Raw genomic sequence first — 17,974 nt, forward strand, 5'->3', positions numbered from 1 at the left:
AGCAGAGGGGTGTGTCCAGACAGGTATAAGTATTTCTCCACAGTCAGCAGAGTGGTGTGTCCAGACAGGTATACATGATTTACCACAGTCAGCAGAGGGGCGTGTCCAAACAGGTATACATGGTTTACCACAGTCAGCAGAGGGGTGTGTCCAGACAGGTATACATGGTTCACCACAGTCAGCAGAGGGGTGTGTCCAGACAGGTATACATGGTTTACCACAGTCAGCAGAGGGGCGTGTCCAGACAGGTATAAGTATTTCTCCACAGTCAGCAGACGGGCGTGTCCAGACAGGTATACATGATTTACCACTGTCAGCAGAGGGGCGTGTCCAAACAGGTATACATGGTTTACCACAGTCAGCAGAGCGATGTGTCCAGACAGGTATACATCGTTTACCACAGTCAGCAGAGGGGCCTGTCCAGACAGGTATATGTAGTTCACCACAGTCAGCAGAGGGGTGTGTCCAGACAGGTATACATGGTTTCCCACAGTCAGCAGAGGGGTGTGTCCAGACAGGTATACATGGTTTACCACAGTCAGCAGAGGGGTGTGTCCAGACAGGTATACATGGTTTCCCACAGTCAGCAGAGGGGTGTGTCCAGACAGGTATACATGGTTTACCACAGTCAGCAGAGGGGCGTGTCCAGACAAGTATACATGGTTTACCACAGTCAGCAGAGGGGCGTGTCCAGACAGGTATACATGGTTTACCACAGTCAGCAGAGGGGCGTGTCCAGACAGGTATAGATGGTTTACCACAGTCAGCAGAGGGGCGTGTCTAGACAGGTATACATGGTTTACCACAGTCAGCAGAGGGGCGTGTCTAGACAGGTATATGTAGTTCACCACAGTCAGCAGAGGGGTGTGTCCAGACAGGTATACATGGTTTACCACAGTCAGCAGAGGGGTGTGTCCAGACAGGTATACATGGTTTACCACAGTCAGCAGAGGGGCGTGTCCAGACAGGTATACATGATTTACCACAGTCAGCAGAGGGGCGTCTCCAGACTGGTATACATGGTTTACCACAGTCAGCAGAGGGGTGTGTCCAGACAGGTATACATGGTTTACCACAGTCAGCCGAGGGGTGTGTCCAGACAGGTATATGTAGTTCACCACAGTCAGAGGAGGGGTGTGTCCAGACAGGTATACATGATTTCCCACAGTCAGCAGAGGGGCGTGTCCAGACAGGTATACATGGTTTACCACAGTCAGCAGAGGGGCGTCTCCAGACTGGTATAAATGGTTTACCACAGTCAGCAGAGGGGTGTGTCCAGACAGGTATACATGGTTTACCACAGTCAGCCGAGGGGTGTGTCCAGACAGGTATATGTAGTTCACCACAGTCAGCAGAGGGGCGTGTCCAGACAGGTATACATAGTTTACCACAGTCAGCAGAGGGATGTGTCCAGACAGGTATATGTAGTTCACCACAGTCAGCAGAGGGGTGTGTCCAAACAGGTATACATGGTTCACAACAGTCAGCAGAGGGGTGTGTCCAGACAGGTATACATGGTTTACCACAGTCAGCAGAGGGGTGTGTCCAGACAGGTATACATGCTTTCCCACAGTCAGCAGAGGGGTGTGTCCAGACAGGTATACATGGTTTACCACATGTAGCAGAGGGTCGTGTCCAGACAGGTACACATGGTTTACCACAGTCAGCAGAGGGGTGTGTCCAGACAGGTATACATGGTTTATCACAGTCAGCAGAGGGGTGTGTCCAGACATGTATACATGGTTTACCACAGTCAGCAGAGGGGCCTGTCCAGACAAGTACACATGGTTTACCACAGTCAGCACAGGGTCGTGTCCAGACAGGTATACATGGTTTACCACAGTCAGCAGAGGGGTGTGTCCAGACAGGTATAAGTATTTCTCCACAGTCAGCAGAGGGGTGTGTCCAGACAGGTATACATGGTTTACCACAGTCAGCAGAGGGGTGTGTCCAGACAGGTATACATGGTTTACCACAGTCAGCAGTGGGGCGTGTCCAAACAGGTATATCTGGTTCACCACAGTCAGCAGAGGGGTGTGTCCAGACAGGTATAAGTATTTCTCCACAGTCAGCAGAGTGGTGTGTCCAGACAGGTATACATGATTTACCACAGTCAGCAGAGGGGCGTGTCCAAACAGGTATACATGGTTTACCACAGTCAGCAGAGGGGTGTGTCCAGACAGGTATACATGGTTCACCACAGTCAGCAGAGGGGTGTGTCCAGACAGGTATACATGGTTTACCACAGTCAGCAGAGGGGCGTGTCCAGACAGGTATAAGTATTTCTCCACAGTCAGCAGACGGGCGTGTCCAGACAGGTATACATGATTTACCACTGTCAGCAGAGGGGCGTGTCCAAACAGGTATACATGGTTTACCACAGTCAGCAGAGCGATGTGTCCAGACAGGTATACATCGTTTACCACAGTCAGCAGAGGGGCCTGTCCAGACAGGTATATGTAGTTCACCACAGTCAGCAGAGGGGTGTGTCCAGACAGGTATACATGGTTTACCACAGTCAGCAGAGGGGCGTGTCCAGACAAGTATACATGGTTTACCACAGTCAGCAGAGGGGCGTGTCCAGACAGGTATACATGGTTTACCACAGTCAGCAGAGGGGCGTGTCCAGACAGGTATAGATGGTTTACCACAGTCAGCAGAGGGGCGTGTCTAGACAGGTATACATGGTTTACCACAGTCAGCAGAGGGGCGTGTCTAGACAGGTATATGTAGTTCACCACAGTCAGCAGAGGGGTGTGTCCAGACAGGTATACATGGTTTACCACAGTCAGCAGAGGGGTGTGTCCAGACAGGTATACATGGTTTACCACAGTCAGCAGAGGGGCGTGTCCAGACAGGTATACATGATTTACCACAGTCAGCAGAGGGGCGTCTCCAGACTGGTATACATGGTTTACCACAGTCAGCAGAGGGGTGTGTCCAGACAGGTATACATGGTTTACCACAGTCAGCCGAGGGGTGTGTCCAGACAGGTATATGTAGTTCACCACAGTCAGAGGAGGGGTGTGTCCAGACAGGTATACATGATTTCCCACAGTCAGCAGAGGGGCGTGTCCAGACAGGTATACATGGTTTACCACAGTCAGCAGAGGGGCGTCTCCAGACTGGTATAAATGGTTTACCACAGTCAGCAGAGGGGTGTGTCCAGACAGGTATACATGGTTTACCACAGTCAGCCGAGGGGTGTGTCCAGACAGGTATACATGGTTTCCCACAGTCAGCAGAGGGGTGTGTCCAGACAGGTATACATGGTTTACCACAGTCAGCAGAGGGGTGTGTCCAGACAGGTATACATGGTTTCCCACAGTCAGCAGAGGGGTGTGTCCAGACAGGTATACATGGTTTACCACAGTCAGCAGAGGGGCGTGTCCAGACAAGTATACATGGTTTACCACAGTCAGCAGAGGGGCGTGTCCAGACAGGTATACATGGTTTACCACAGTCAGCAGAGGGGCGTGTCCAGACAGGTATAGATGGTTTACCACAGTCAGCAGAGGGGCGTGTCTAGACAGGTATACATGGTTTACCACAGTCAGCAGAGGGGCGTGTCTAGACAGGTATATGTAGTTCACCACAGTCAGCAGAGGGGTGTGTCCAGACAGGTATACATGGTTTACCACAGTCAGCAGAGGGGTGTGTCCAGACAGGTATACATGGTTTACCACAGTCAGCAGAGGGGCGTGTCCAGACAGGTATACATGATTTACCACAGTCAGCAGAGGGGCGTCTCCAGACTGGTATACATGGTTTACCACAGTCAGCAGAGGGGTGTGTCCAGACAGGTATACATGGTTTACCACAGTCAGCCGAGGGGTGTGTCCAGACAGGTATATGTAGTTCACCACAGTCAGAGGAGGGGTGTGTCCAGACAGGTATACATGATTTCCCACAGTCAGCAGAGGGGCGTGTCCAGACAGGTATACATGGTTTACCACAGTCAGCAGAGGGGCGTCTCCAGACTGGTATAAATGGTTTACCACAGTCAGCAGAGGGGTGTGTCCAGACAGGTATACATGGTTTACCACAGTCAGCCGAGGGGTGTGTCCAGACAGGTATATGTAGTTCACCACAGTCAGCAGAGGGGCGTGTCCAGACAGGTATACATAGTTTACCACAGTCAGCAGAGGGATGTGTCCAGACAGGTATATGTAGTTCACCACAGTCAGCAGAGGGGTGTGTCCAGACAGGTATACATGGTTCACAACAGTCAGCAGAGGGGTGTGTCCAGACAGGTATACATGGTTTACCACAGTCAGCAGAGGGGTGTGTCCAGACAGGTATACATGCTTTCCCACAGTCAGCAGAGGGGTGTGTCCAGACAGGTATACATGGTTTACCACATGTAGCAGAGGGTCGTGTCCAGACAGGTACACATGGTTTACCACAGTCAGCAGAGGGGTGTGTCCAGACAGGTATACATGGTTTATCACAGTCAGCAGAGGGGTGTGTCCAGACATGTATACATGGTTTACCACAGTCAGCAGAGGGGCCTGTCCAGACAAGTACACATGGTTTACCACAGTCAGCACAGGGTCGTGTCCAGACAGGTATACATGGTTTACCACAGTCAGCAGAGGGGTGTGTCCAGACAGGTATAAGTATTTCTCCACAGTCAGCAGAGGGGTGTGTCCAGACAGGTATACATGGTTTACCACAGTCAGCAGAGGGGTGTGTCCAGACAGGTATACATGGTTTACCACAGTCAGCAGAGGGGCGTGTCCAAACAGGTATATCTGGTTCACCACAGTCAGCAGAGGGGTGTGTCCAGACAGGTATAAGTATTTCTCCACAGTCAGCAGAGTGGTGTGTCCAGACAGGTATACATGATTTACCACAGTCAGCAGAGGGGCGTGTCCAAACAGGTATACATGGTTTACCACAGTCAGCAGAGGGGTGTGTCCAGACAGGTATACATGGTTCACCACAGTCAGCAGAGGGGTGTGTCCAGACAGGTATACATGGTTTACCACAGTCAGCAGAGGGGCGTGTCCAGACAGGTATAAGTATTTCTCCACAGTCAGCAGACGGGCGTGTCCAGACAGGTATAGATGGTTTACCACAGTCAGCAGAGGGGTGTGTCCAGACAGGTATACATGGTTTCCCACAGTCAGCAGAGGGGTGTGTCCAGACAGGTATACATGGTTTACCACAGTCAGCAGAGGGGTGTGTCCAGACAGGTATACATGGTTTCCCACAGTCAGCAGAGGGGTGTGTCCAGACAGGTATACATGGTTTACCACAGTCAGCAGAGGGGCGTGTCCAGACAAGTATACATGGTTTACCACAGTCAGCAGAGGGGCGTGTCCAGACAGGTATACATGGTTTACCACAGTCAGCAGAGGGGCGTGTCCAGACAGGTATAGATGGTTTACCACAGTCAGCAGAGGGGCGTGTCTAGACAGGTATACATGGTTTACCACAGTCAGCAGAGGGGCGTGTCTAGACAGGTATATGTAGTTCACCACAGTCAGCAGAGGGGTGTGTCCAGACAGGTATACATGGTTTACCACAGTCAGCAGAGGGGTGTGTCCAGACAGGTATACATGGTTTACCACAGTCAGCAGAGGGGCGTGTCCAGACAGGTATACATGATTTACCACAGTCAGCAGAGGGGCGTCTCCAGACTGGTATACATGGTTTACCACAGTCAGCAGAGGGGTGTGTCCAGACAGGTATACATGGTTTACCACAGTCAGCCGAGGGGTGTGTCCAGACAGGTATATGTAGTTCACCACAGTCAGAGGAGGGGTGTGTCCAGACAGGTATACATGATTTCCCACAGTCAGCAGAGGGGCGTGTCCAGACAGGTATACATGGTTTACCACAGTCAGCAGAGGGGCGTCTCCAGACTGGTATAAATGGTTTACCACAGTCAGCAGAGGGGTGTGTCCAGACAGGTATACATGGTTTACCACAGTCAGCCGAGGGGTGTGTCCAGACAGGTATATGTAGTTCACCACAGTCAGCAGAGGGGCGTGTCCAGACAGGTATACATAGTTTACCACAGTCAGCAGAGGGATGTGTCCAGACAGGTATATGTAGTTCACCACAGTCAGCAGAGGGGTGTGTCCAGACAGGTATACATGGTTCACAACAGTCAGCAGAGGGGTGTGTCCAGACAGGTATACATGGTTTACCACAGTCAGCAGAGGGGTGTGTCCAGACAGGTATACATGGTTTACCACAGTCAGCAGAGGGATATGTCCAGACAGGTATACATGGTTTACCACAGTCAGCAGAGGGGCGTGTCCAGACAGGTATACATGGTTTACCACAGTCAGCAGAGGGGCGTGTCCAGACAGGTATACATGGTTTACCACAGTCAGCAGAGGGGCGTGTCCAGACAGGTATATGTAGTTCACCACAGTCAGCAGAGGGGTGTGTCCAGACAGGTATACATGGTTTACCACAGTCAGCAGAGGGGCGTGTCTAGACAGGTATATGTAGTTCACCACAGTCAGCAGAGGGGTGTGTCCAGACAGGTATATATGGTTTCCCACAGTCAGCAGAGGCGTGTGTCCAGACAGGTATATGTAGTTCACCACAGTCAGAGGAGGGGTGTGTCCAGACAGGTATACATGGTTTACCACAGTCAGCAGAGGGGTGTGTCCAGACAGGTATACATGGTTTACCACAGTCAGCAGAGGGATGTGTCCAGACAGGTATACATGCTTTCCCACAGTCAGCAGAGGGGTGTGTCCAGACAGGTATACATGGTTTACCACATGTAGCAGAGGGTCGTGTCCAGACAGGTACACATGGTTTACCACAGTCAGCAGAGGGGTGTGTCCAGACAGGTATACATGGTTTATCACAGTCAGCAGAGGGGTGTGTCCAGACATGTATACATGGTTTACCACAGTCAGCAGAGGGGCCTGTCCAGACAAGTACACATGGTTTACCACAGTCAGCACAGGGTCGTGTCCAGACAGGTATACATGGTTTACCACAGTCAGCAGAGGGGTGTGTCCAGACAGGTATAAGTATTTCTCCACAGTCAGCAGAGGGGTGTGTCCAGACAGGTATACATGGTTTACCACACTCAGCAGAGGGGTGTGTCCAGACAGGTATACATGGTTTACCACAGTCAGCAGAGGGGCGTGTCCAAACAGGTATATCTGGTTCACCACAGTCAGCAGAGGGGTGTGTCCAGACAGGTATAAGTATTTCTCCACAGTCAGCAGAGTGGTGTGTCCAGACAGGTATACATGATTTACCACAGTCAGCAGAGGGGCGTGTCCAAACAGGTATACATGGTTTACCACAGTCAGCAGAGGGGTGTGTCCAGACAGGTATACATGGTTCACCACAGTCAGCAGAGGGGTGTGTCCAGACAGGTATACATGGTTTACCACAGTCAGCAGAGGGGCGTGTCCAGACAGGTATAAGTATTTCTCCACAGTCAGCAGACGGGCGTGTCCAGACAGGTATACATGGTTTACCACAGTCAGCAGAGCGATGTGTCCAGACAGGTATACATGGTTTACCACAGTCAGCAGAGGGGCCTGTCCAGACAGGTATATGTAGTTCACCACAGTCAGCAGAGGGGTGTGTCCAGACAGATATACATGATTTACCACTGTCAGCAGAGGGGCGTGTCCAAACAGGTATACATGGTTTACCACAGTCAGCAGAGCGATGTGTCCAGACAGGTATACATGGTTTACCACAGTCAGCAGAGGGTCCTGTCCAGACAGGTATATGTAGTTCACCAGAGTCAGCAGAGGGGTGTGTCCAGACAGGTATACATGGTTTCCCACAGTCAGCAGAGGGGTGTGTCCAGACAGGTATACATGGTTTACCACAGTCAGCAGAGGGGCGTGTCCAGACAGGTATACATGGTTTACCACAGTCAGCAGAGGGGCGTGTCCAGACAGGTATACATGGTTTACCACAGTCAGCAGAGGGGCGTGTCCAGACAGGTATAGATGGTTTACCACAGTCAGCAGAGGGGCGTGTCTAGACAGGTATACATGGTTTACCACAGTCAGCAGAGGGGCGTGTCTAGACAGGTATATGTAGTTCACCACAGTCAGCAGAGGGGTGTGTCCAGACAGGTATACATGGTTTACCACAGTCAGCAGAGGGGTGTGTCCAGACAGATATACATGGTTTACCACAGTCAGCAGAGGGGCGTGTCCAGACAGGTATACATGATTTACCACAGTGAGCAGAGGGGCGTCTCCAGACTGGTATACATGGTTTACCACAGTCAGCAGAGGGGTGTGTCCAGACAGGTATACATGGTTTACCACAGTCAGCCGAGGGGTGTGTCCAGACAGGTATATGTAGTTCACCACAGTCAGAGGAGGGGTGTGTCCAGACAGGTATACATGATTTCCCACAGTCAGCAGAGGGGCGTGTCCAGACAGGTATACATGGTTTACCACAGTCAGCAGAGGGGCGTCTCCAGACTGGTATAAATGGTTTACCACAGTCAGCAGAGGGGTGTGTCCAGACAGGTATACATGGTTTACCACAGTCAGCCGAGGGGTGTGTCCAGACAGGTATATGTAGTTCACCACAGTCAGCAGAGGGGCGTGTCCAGACAGGTATACATAGTTTACCACAGTCAGCAGAGGGATGTGTCCAGACAGGTATATGTAGTTCACCACAGTCAGCAGAGGGGTGTGTCCAGACAGGTATAAATGGTTCACAACAGTCAGCAGAGGGGTGTGTCCAGACAGGTATACATGGTTTACCACAGTCAGCAGAGGGGTGTGTCCAGACAGGTATACATGGTTTACCACAGTCAGCAGAGGGATATGTCCAGACAGGTATACATGGTTTACCACAGTCAGCAGAGGGGCGTGTCCAGACAGGTATACATGGTTTACCACAGTCAGCAGAGGGGCGTGTCCAGACAGGTATACATGGTTTACCACAGTCAGCAGAGGGGTGTGTCCAGACACGTATACATGGTTTACCACAGTCGGCAGAGGGGTGTGTCCAGACAGGTATACATGGTTTACCACAGTCAGCAGAGGGGCGTGTCCAGACAGGTATATGTAGTTCACCACAGTCAGCAGAGGGGTGTGTCCAGACAGGTATACATGGTTTACCACAGTCAGCAGAGGGGTGTGTCCAGACAGGTATACATGGTTTACCACAGTCAGCAGAGGGGTGTGTCCAGACAGGTATACATGGTATACCACAGTCAGCAGAGGGGTGTGTCCAGACAGGTATACATGGTTTACCACAGTCAGCAGAGGGGTGTGTCCAGACAGGTATACATGGTTTACCACAGTCAGCAGAGGGGCGTGTCCAGACAGGTATACATGGTTTACCACAGTCAGCAGAGGGGCGTGTCCAGACAGGTATACATGGTTTACCACAGTCAGCCGAGGGATGTGTCCAGACAGGTATATGTAGTTCACCACAGTCAGCAGAGGGGCGTGTCCAGACAGGTATACATGGTTTACCACAGTCAGCAGAGGGGTGTGTCCAGACAGGTATACATGGTTTACCACAGTCAGCAGAGGGATGTGTCCAGACAGGTATACATGGTTTACCACAGTCAGCAGAGGGATGTGTCCAGACAGGTATACATGGTTTACCACAGTCAGCAGAGGGGCATGTCCAGACAGGTATATGTAGTTCACCACAGTTTGCAGAGGGGTGTGTCCAGACAGGTATATGTAGTTCAGCACAGTCAGCAGAGGGGAGTGTCCAGACAGGTATATGTAGTTCACCACAGTTTGCAGAGGGGTGTGTCCAGACAGGTATATGTAGTTCACCACAGTCAGCAGAGGGGCGTATCCAGACAGATATACATGGTTTACCACAGTCAGCAGAGGGGAGTGTCCAGACAGGTATATGTAGTTCAGCACAGTCAGCAGAGGGGCGTGTCCAGACAGGTATACATGGTTTACCACAGTCAGCAGAGGGGTGTGTCCAGACAGGTATACATGGTTTACCACAGTCAGCAGAGGGGTGTGTCCAGACAGGTATACATGTTTTACCACAGTCAGCAGAGGGGCGTGTCCAGACTGGTACATGTAGTTCACCACAGTTAGCAGAGGGGTGTGTCCAGAGAGGTATACATGGTTTACCACAGTCAGCAGAGGGGCGTGTCCAGACAGGTATACATGGTTTACCACAGTCAGCAGAGGGGCGTGTCCAGACAGGTATACATGGTTTACCACAGTCAGCACAGGGGCGTGTCCAGACAGGTATACATGGTTCACCACAGTCAGCAGAGGGGTGTGTCCAGACAGTTATACATGATTTACCACAGTCAGCAGAGGGGCGTGTCCAAACAGGTATACATGGTTTACCACAGTCAGCAGTGGGGTGTGTCCAGACAGGTACACATGGTTTACCACAGTCAGCACAGGGGCGTGTCCAGACAGGTATACATGGTTCACCACAGTCAGCAGAGGGGTGTGTCCAGACAGGTATATCTGGTTCACCACAGTCAGCAGAGGGGTGTGTCCAGACAGGTATAAGAATTTCTCCACAGTCAGCAGAGGGGTGTGTCCAGACAGGTATACATGATTTACCACAGTCAGCAGAGGGGCGTGTCCAAACAGGTATACATGGTTTACCACAGTCAGCAGAGGGGTGTGTCCAGACAGGTATACATGGTTTACCACAGTCAGCAGAGCGATGTGTCCAGACAGGTATACATGGTTTACCACAGTCAGCAGAGCGATGTGTCCAGACAGGTATACATGGTTTACCACAGTCAGCAGAGGGGTGTGTCCAGACAGGTATACATGGTTTACCACAGTCAGCAGAGGGGTGTGTCCAGACAGGTATACATGGTTTACCACAGTCAGCAGAGGGGCGTGTCCAGACGGGTATACATGGTTTACCCAGTCAGCAGAGGGGCGTGTCCAGACGGGTATACATGGTTTACCACAGTCAGCAGAGGGGTGTGTCCAGACAGGTATATGTAGTTCACCACAGTCAGCAGAGGGGTCTGTCCAGACAGGTATACATGGTTTACCACAGTCAGCAGAGGGGCGTGTCCAGACAGGTATACATGGTTTACCACAGTCAGCAGAAGGGCGTGTCCAGACAGGTACACATGTTTTACAACAGTCAGCAGAGGGGTGTGTCCAGACGGGTATACATGGTTTACCACAGTCAGCAGAGGGGTGTGTCCAGACAGGTATATGTACTTCACCACAGTCAGCAGACGGGTCTGTCCAGACAGGTATACATGGTTTACCACAGTCAGCAGAGGGGCGTGTCCAGACAGGTACACATGTTTTACCACAGTCAGCAGAGGGGTGTGTCCAGACAGGTATATGTAGTTCACCACAGTCAGCAGAGGGGTCTGTCCAGACAGGTATTCATGGTTTACCACAGTCAGCAGAGGGGCGTGTCCAGACAGGTATACATGGTTTACCACAGTCAGCAGAAGGGCGTGTCCAGACAGGTATACATGGTTTACCACAGTCAGCAGAGGGGTGTGTCCAGACAGGTATACATGGTTTACCACAGTCAGCAGAATGGCGTGTCCAGACAGGTATATGTAGTTCACCACAGTCAGCAGAGGGGCGTGTCCAGACAGGTATACATGGTTTACCACAGTCAGCAGAGGGGCGTGTCCAGACAGGTATATGTAGTTCACCACAGTCAGCAGAGGGGCGTGTCCAGACAGGTATACATGGTTTACCACAGTCAGCAGAGGGGTGTGTCCAGACAGGTATACATGGTTTACCACAGTCAGCAGAGGGGTGTGTCCAGACAGGTATACATGGTTTTCCACAGTCAGCAGAGGGGTGTGTCCAGACAGGTATACATGGTTTACCACAGTCAGCAGAGGGGTGTGTCCAGACAGGTATATGTAGTTCAGCACATTCAGCAGAGGGGTGTGTCCAGACTGGTATACATGGTTTACCACAGTCAGCAGAGGGGCGTGTCCAGACAGGTATATGTAGTTCACCAAAGTCAGCAGAGGGGCGTGTCCAGACAGGTATATGTAGTTCACCAGAGTCAGCAGAGGGGTGTGTCCAGACAGGTATACATGGTTTACCACAGTCAGCAGAGGGGCGTGTCTAGACAGGTATATGTAGTTCACCACAGTCAGCAGAGGGGTGTGTCCAGACAGGTATATATGGTTTACCACAGTCAGCAGAGGGGTGTGTCCAGACAGGTATACATGGTTTACCACAGTCAGCAGAGGGGCGTGTCTAGACAGGTATATGTAGTTCACCACAGTCAGCAGAGGGGTGTGTCCAGACAGGTATACATGGTTTACCACAGTCAGCAGAGGGGCGTGTCTAGACAGGTATATGTAGTTCACCACAGTCAGCAGAGGGGTGTGTCCAGACAGGTATATATGGTTTCCCACAGTCAGCAGAGGCGTGTGTCCAGACAGGTATATGTAGTTCACCACAGTCAGAGGAGGGGTGTGTCCAGACAGGTATACATGGTTTACCACAGTCAGCAGAGGGGTGTGTCCAGACAGGTATACATGGTTTACCACAGTCAGCAGAGGGATGTGTCCAGACAGGTATACATGCTTTCCCACAGTCAGCAGAGGGATGTGTCCAGACAGGTATACATGGTTTACCACATGTAGCAGAGGGTCGTGTCCAGACAGGTACACATGGTTTACCACAGTCAGCAGAGGGGTGTGTCCAGACAGGTATACATGCTTTCCCACAGTCAGCAGAGGGATGTGTCCAGACAGGTATACATGGTTTACCACATGTAGCAGAGGGTCGTGTCCACACAGGTATACATGGTTTATCACAGTCAGCAGAGGGGTGTGTCCAGACATGTATACATGGTTTACCACAGTCAGCAGAGGGGCCTGTCCAGACAAGTACACATGGTTTACCACAGTCAGCACAGGGTCGTGTCCAGACAGGTATACATGGTTTACCACAGTCAGCAGAGGGGTGTGTCCAGACAGGTATAAGTATTTCTCCACAGTCAGCAGAGGGGTGTGTCCAGACAGGTATACATGGTTTACCACAGTCAGCAGAGGGGTGTGTCCAGACAGGTATACATGGTTTACCACAGTCAGCCGAGGGGTGTGTCCAGACAGGTATATGTAGTTCACCACAGTCAGCAGAGGGGCGTGTCCAGACAGGTATATGTAGTTCACCACAGTCAGCAGAGGGGTGTGTCCAGACAGGTATATGTAGTTCACCACAGTCAGCAGAGGGGCGTGTCCAGACAGGTATATGTAGTTCACCAGAGTCAGCAGAGGGGTGTGTCCAGACAGGTATACATGGTTTCCCACAGTCAGCAGTGGGGCGTGTCCAGACAGGTATATGTAGTTCACCAGAGTCAGCAGAGGGGTGTGTCCAGACAGGTATACATGGTTTACCACAGTCAGCAGAGGGGTGTGTCCAGACAGGTATACATTGTTTCCCACAGTCAGCAGAGGGGCGTGTCCAGACAGGTATACATGGTTTACCACAGTCAGCAGAGGGGCGTGTCCAGACAGGTATACATGGTTTACCACAGTCAGCAGAGGGGCGTGTCCAGACAGGTATACATGGTTTACCACAGTCAGCAGAGGGGTGTGTCCAGACAGGTATACATGGTTTACCACAGTCAGCAGAGGGGCGTGTCCAGACAGGTATACATGGTTTACCACAGTCAGCAGAGGGGCGTGTCCAGACAGGTATACATGGTTTACCACAGTCAGCAGAGGGGTGTGTCCAGACAGGTATACATGGTTTACCACAGTCAGCAGAGGGATGTGTCCAGACAGGTATACATGCTTTCCCACAGTCAGCAGAGGGGTGTGTCCAGACAGGTATACATGGTTTACCACATGTAGCAGAGGGTCGTGTCCAGACAGGTATACATGGTTTACCACAGTCAGCAGAGGGGTGTGTCCAGACAGGTATACATGGTTTACCACAGTCAGCAGAGGGTTGTGTCCAGACAGGTATACATGGTTTACCACAGTCAGCAGAGGGATGTGTCCAGACAGGTATACATGGTTTACCACAGTCAGCAGAGGGGTGTGTCCAGACAGGTATACATGGTTTACCACAGTCAGCAGAGGGGTGTGTCCAGATAGGTATATGTAGTTCACCACAGTTTGCAGAGGGGTGTGTCCAGACAGGTATATGTAGTTCACCACAGTCAGCAGAGGGGCGTATCCAGACAGGTATACATGGTTCACCACAGTCAGCAGAGGGGTGTGTCCACACAGGTATACATGGTTTACCACAGTCAGCAGAGGGGTGTGTCCAGACAGGTATACATGGTTTACCACAGTCAGCAGAGCGGTGTGTCCAGACAGGTATACATGGTTTACCACAGTCAGCAGAGGGGTGTGTCCAGACAGGTATACATGTTTTACCACAGTCAGCAGAGGGGCGTCTCCAGACTGGTATACATGGTTTACCACAGTCAGCAGAGGGGTGTGTCCAGACAGGTATACATGGTTTACCACAGTCAGCCGAGGGGTGTGTCCAGACAGGTATATGTAGTTCACCACAGTCAGCAGAGGGGCGTGTCCAGACAGGTATACATAGTTTACCACAGTCAGCAGAGGGATGTGTCCAGACAGGTATATGTAGTTCACCACAGTCAGCAGAGGGGTGTGTCCAGACCGGTATACATGGTTCACCACAGTCAGCAGAGGGGTGTGTCCAGACAGGTATACATGGTTTACCACAGTCAGCAGAGGGGTGTGTCCAGACAGGTATACATGGTTTACCACAGTCAGCAGAGGGATATGTCCAGACAGGTATACATGGTTTACCACAGTCAGCAGAGGGGCGTGTCCAGACAGGTATACATGGTTTACCACAGTCAGCAGAGGGGTGTGTCCAGACAGGTATACATGGTTTACCACAGTCAGCAGAGGGGTGTGTCCAGACAGGTATACATGGTTTACCACAGTCAGCAGAGGGGCGTGTCCAGACAGGTATATGTAGTTCACCACAGTCAGCAGAGGGGTGTGTCCAGACAGGTATACATGGTTTACCACAGTCAGCAGAGGGGTGTGTCCAGACAGGTATACATGGTTTACCACAGTCAGCAGAGGGGTGTGTCCAGACAGGTATACATGGTTTACCACAGTCAGCAGAGGGGTGTGTCCAGACAGGTATACATGGTTTACCACAGTCAGCAGAGGGGTGTGTCCAGACAGGTATACATGGTTTACCACAGTCAGCAGAGGGGCGTCTCCAGACAGGTATACATGGTTTACCACAGTCAGCAGAGGGGCGTGTCCAGACAGATATACATGGTTTACCACAGTCAGCCGAGGGATGTGTCCAGACAGGTATATGTAGTTCACCACAGTCAGCAGAGGGGCGTGTCCAGACAGGTATACATGGTTTACCACAGTCAGCAGAGGGGTGTGTCCAGACATGTATACATGGTTTACCACAGTCAGCAGAGGGATGTGTCCAGACAGGTATACATGGTTTACCACAGTCAGCAGAGGGATGTGTCCAGACAGGTATACATGGTTTACCACAGTCAGCAGAGGGGCATGTCCAGACAGGTATATGTAGTTCACCACAGTTTGCAGAAGGGTGTGTCCAGACAGGTATATGTAGTTCAGCACAGTCAGCAGAGGGGAGTGTCCAGACAGGTATATGTAGTTCACCACAGTCAGCAGAGGGGCGTATCCAGACAGATATACATGGTTTACCACAGTCAGCAGAGGGGAGTGTCCAGACAGGTATATGTAGTTCACCACAGTCAGCAGAGGGGCGTGTCCAGACAGGTATACATGGTTTACCACAGTCAGCAGAGGGGTGTGTCCAGACAGGTATACATGGTTTACCACAGTCAGCAGAGGGGTGTGTCCAGACAGGTATACATGTTTTACCACAGTCAGCAGAGGGGCGTGTCCAGACTGGTACATGTAGTTCACCACAGTTAGCAGAGGGGTGTGTCCAGACAGGTATACATGGTTTACCACAGTCAGCAGAGGGGTGTGTCCAGACCGGTATACATGGTTTACCACAGTCAGCAGAGGGGTGTGTCCAGACAGGTATACATGGTTTACCACAGTCAGCAGAGGGGTGTGTCCAGACAGGTATACATGTTTTACCACAGTCAGCAGAGGGGTGTGTCCAGACATGTATACATGGTTTACCACAGTCAGCAGAGGGGCGTGTCCAGACAGGTACACATGGTTTACCACAGTCAGCACAGGGGCGTGTCCAGACAGGTATACATGGTTCACCACAGTCAGCAGAGGGGTGTGTCCAGACAGGTATAAGAATTTCACCACAGTCAGCAGAGGGGTGTGTCCAGACAGGTATATCTGGTTCACCACAGTCAGCAGAGGGGCGTGTCCAGACAGGTATAAGAATTTCTCCACAGTCAGCAGAGGGGTGTGTCCAGACAGGTATACATGATTTACCACAGTCAGCAGAGGGGCGTGTCCAAACAGGTATACATGGTTTACCACAGTCAGCAGAGGGGTGTGTCCAGATAGGTATACATGGTTTACCACAGTCAGCAGAGCGATGTGTCCAGACAGGTATACATGGTTTACCACAGTCAGCAGAGCGATGTGTCCAGACAGGTATACATGGTTTACCACAGTCAGCAGAGGGGTGTGTCCAGACAGGTATACATGGTTTACCACAGTCAGCAGAGGGGTGTGTCCAGACAGGTATACATGGTTTACCACAGTCAGCAGAGGGGCGTGTCCAGACGGGTATACATGGTTAACCACAGTCAGCAGAGAGGCGTGTCCAGACGGGTATACATGGTTTACCACAGTCAGCAGAGGGGTGTGTCCAGACAGGTATATGTAGTTCACCACAGTCAGCAGAGGGGTCTGTCCAGACAGGTATACATGCTTTCCCACAGTCAGCAGAGGGGCGTGTCCAGACGGGTATACATGGTTTACCACAGTCAGCAGAGGGGTGTGTACAGACAGGTATATGTAGTTCACCACAGTCAGCAGAGGGGTCTGTCCAGACAGGTATACATGGTTTACCACAGTCAGCAGAGGGGCGTGTCCAGACAGGTACACATGTTTTACCACAGTCAGCAGAGGGGTGTGTCCAGACAGTTATATGAAGTTCACCACAGTCAGCAGAGGGGTGTGTCCACACAGGTGTACATGGTTTACCACAGTCAGCAGAGGGGCGTGTCCAGACAGGTATACATGGTTTACCACAGTCAGCAGAAGGGCGTATCCAGACAGGTATACATGGTTTACCACAGTCAGCAGAGGGGTGTGTCCAGACAGGTATATGTTGTTCACCACAGTCAGCAGAGGGGCGTGTCCAGACAGGTATATGTAGTTCACCACAGTCAGCAGAGGGGCGTGTCCAGACAGGTATACATGGTTTACCACAGTCAGCAGAGGGGCGTGTCCAGACAGGTATATGTAGTTCACCACAGTCAGCAGAGGGGCGTGTCCAGACAAGTATACATGGTTTACCACAGTCAGCAGAGGGGCGTGTCCAGACAGGTACATGTAGTTCACCACAGTCAGCAGAGGGGCGTGTCCAGACAGGTATATGTAGTTCACCACAGTCAGCAGAGGGGCGTGTCCAGACAGGTATATGTAGTTCACCACAGTCAGCAGAGGGGTGTGTCCAGACAGGTATATGTAGTTCACCACAGTCAGCAGAGGGGCGTGTCCAGACAGGTATATGTAGTTCACCAGAGTCAGCAGAGGGGTGTGTCCAGACAGGTATACATGGTTTCCCACAGTCAGCAGAGGGGCGTGTCCAGACAGGTATATGTAGTTCACCAGAGTCAGCAAAGGGGTGTGTCCAGACAGGTATACATGGTTTCCCACAGTCAGCAGAGGGGCGTGTCCAGACAGGTATATGTAGTTCACCACAGTCAGCAGAGGGGCGTGTCCAGACAGGTATATGTAGTTCACCACAGTCAGCAGAGGGGTGTGTCCAGACAGGTATATGTAGTTCACCACAGTCAGCAGAGGGGCGTGTCCAGACAGGTATATGTAGTTCACCAGAGTCAGCAGAGGGGTGTGTCCAGACAGGTATACATGGTTTCCCACAGTCAGCAGAGGGGCGTGTCCAGA

The sequence above is a fragment of the Hypanus sabinus genome, chromosome 1, assembly GCF_030144855.1.
Source record: "Hypanus sabinus isolate sHypSab1 chromosome 1, sHypSab1.hap1, whole genome shotgun sequence".
NCBI classification, from domain to species: Eukaryota; Metazoa; Chordata; class Chondrichthyes; order Myliobatiformes; family Dasyatidae; genus Hypanus; species Hypanus sabinus.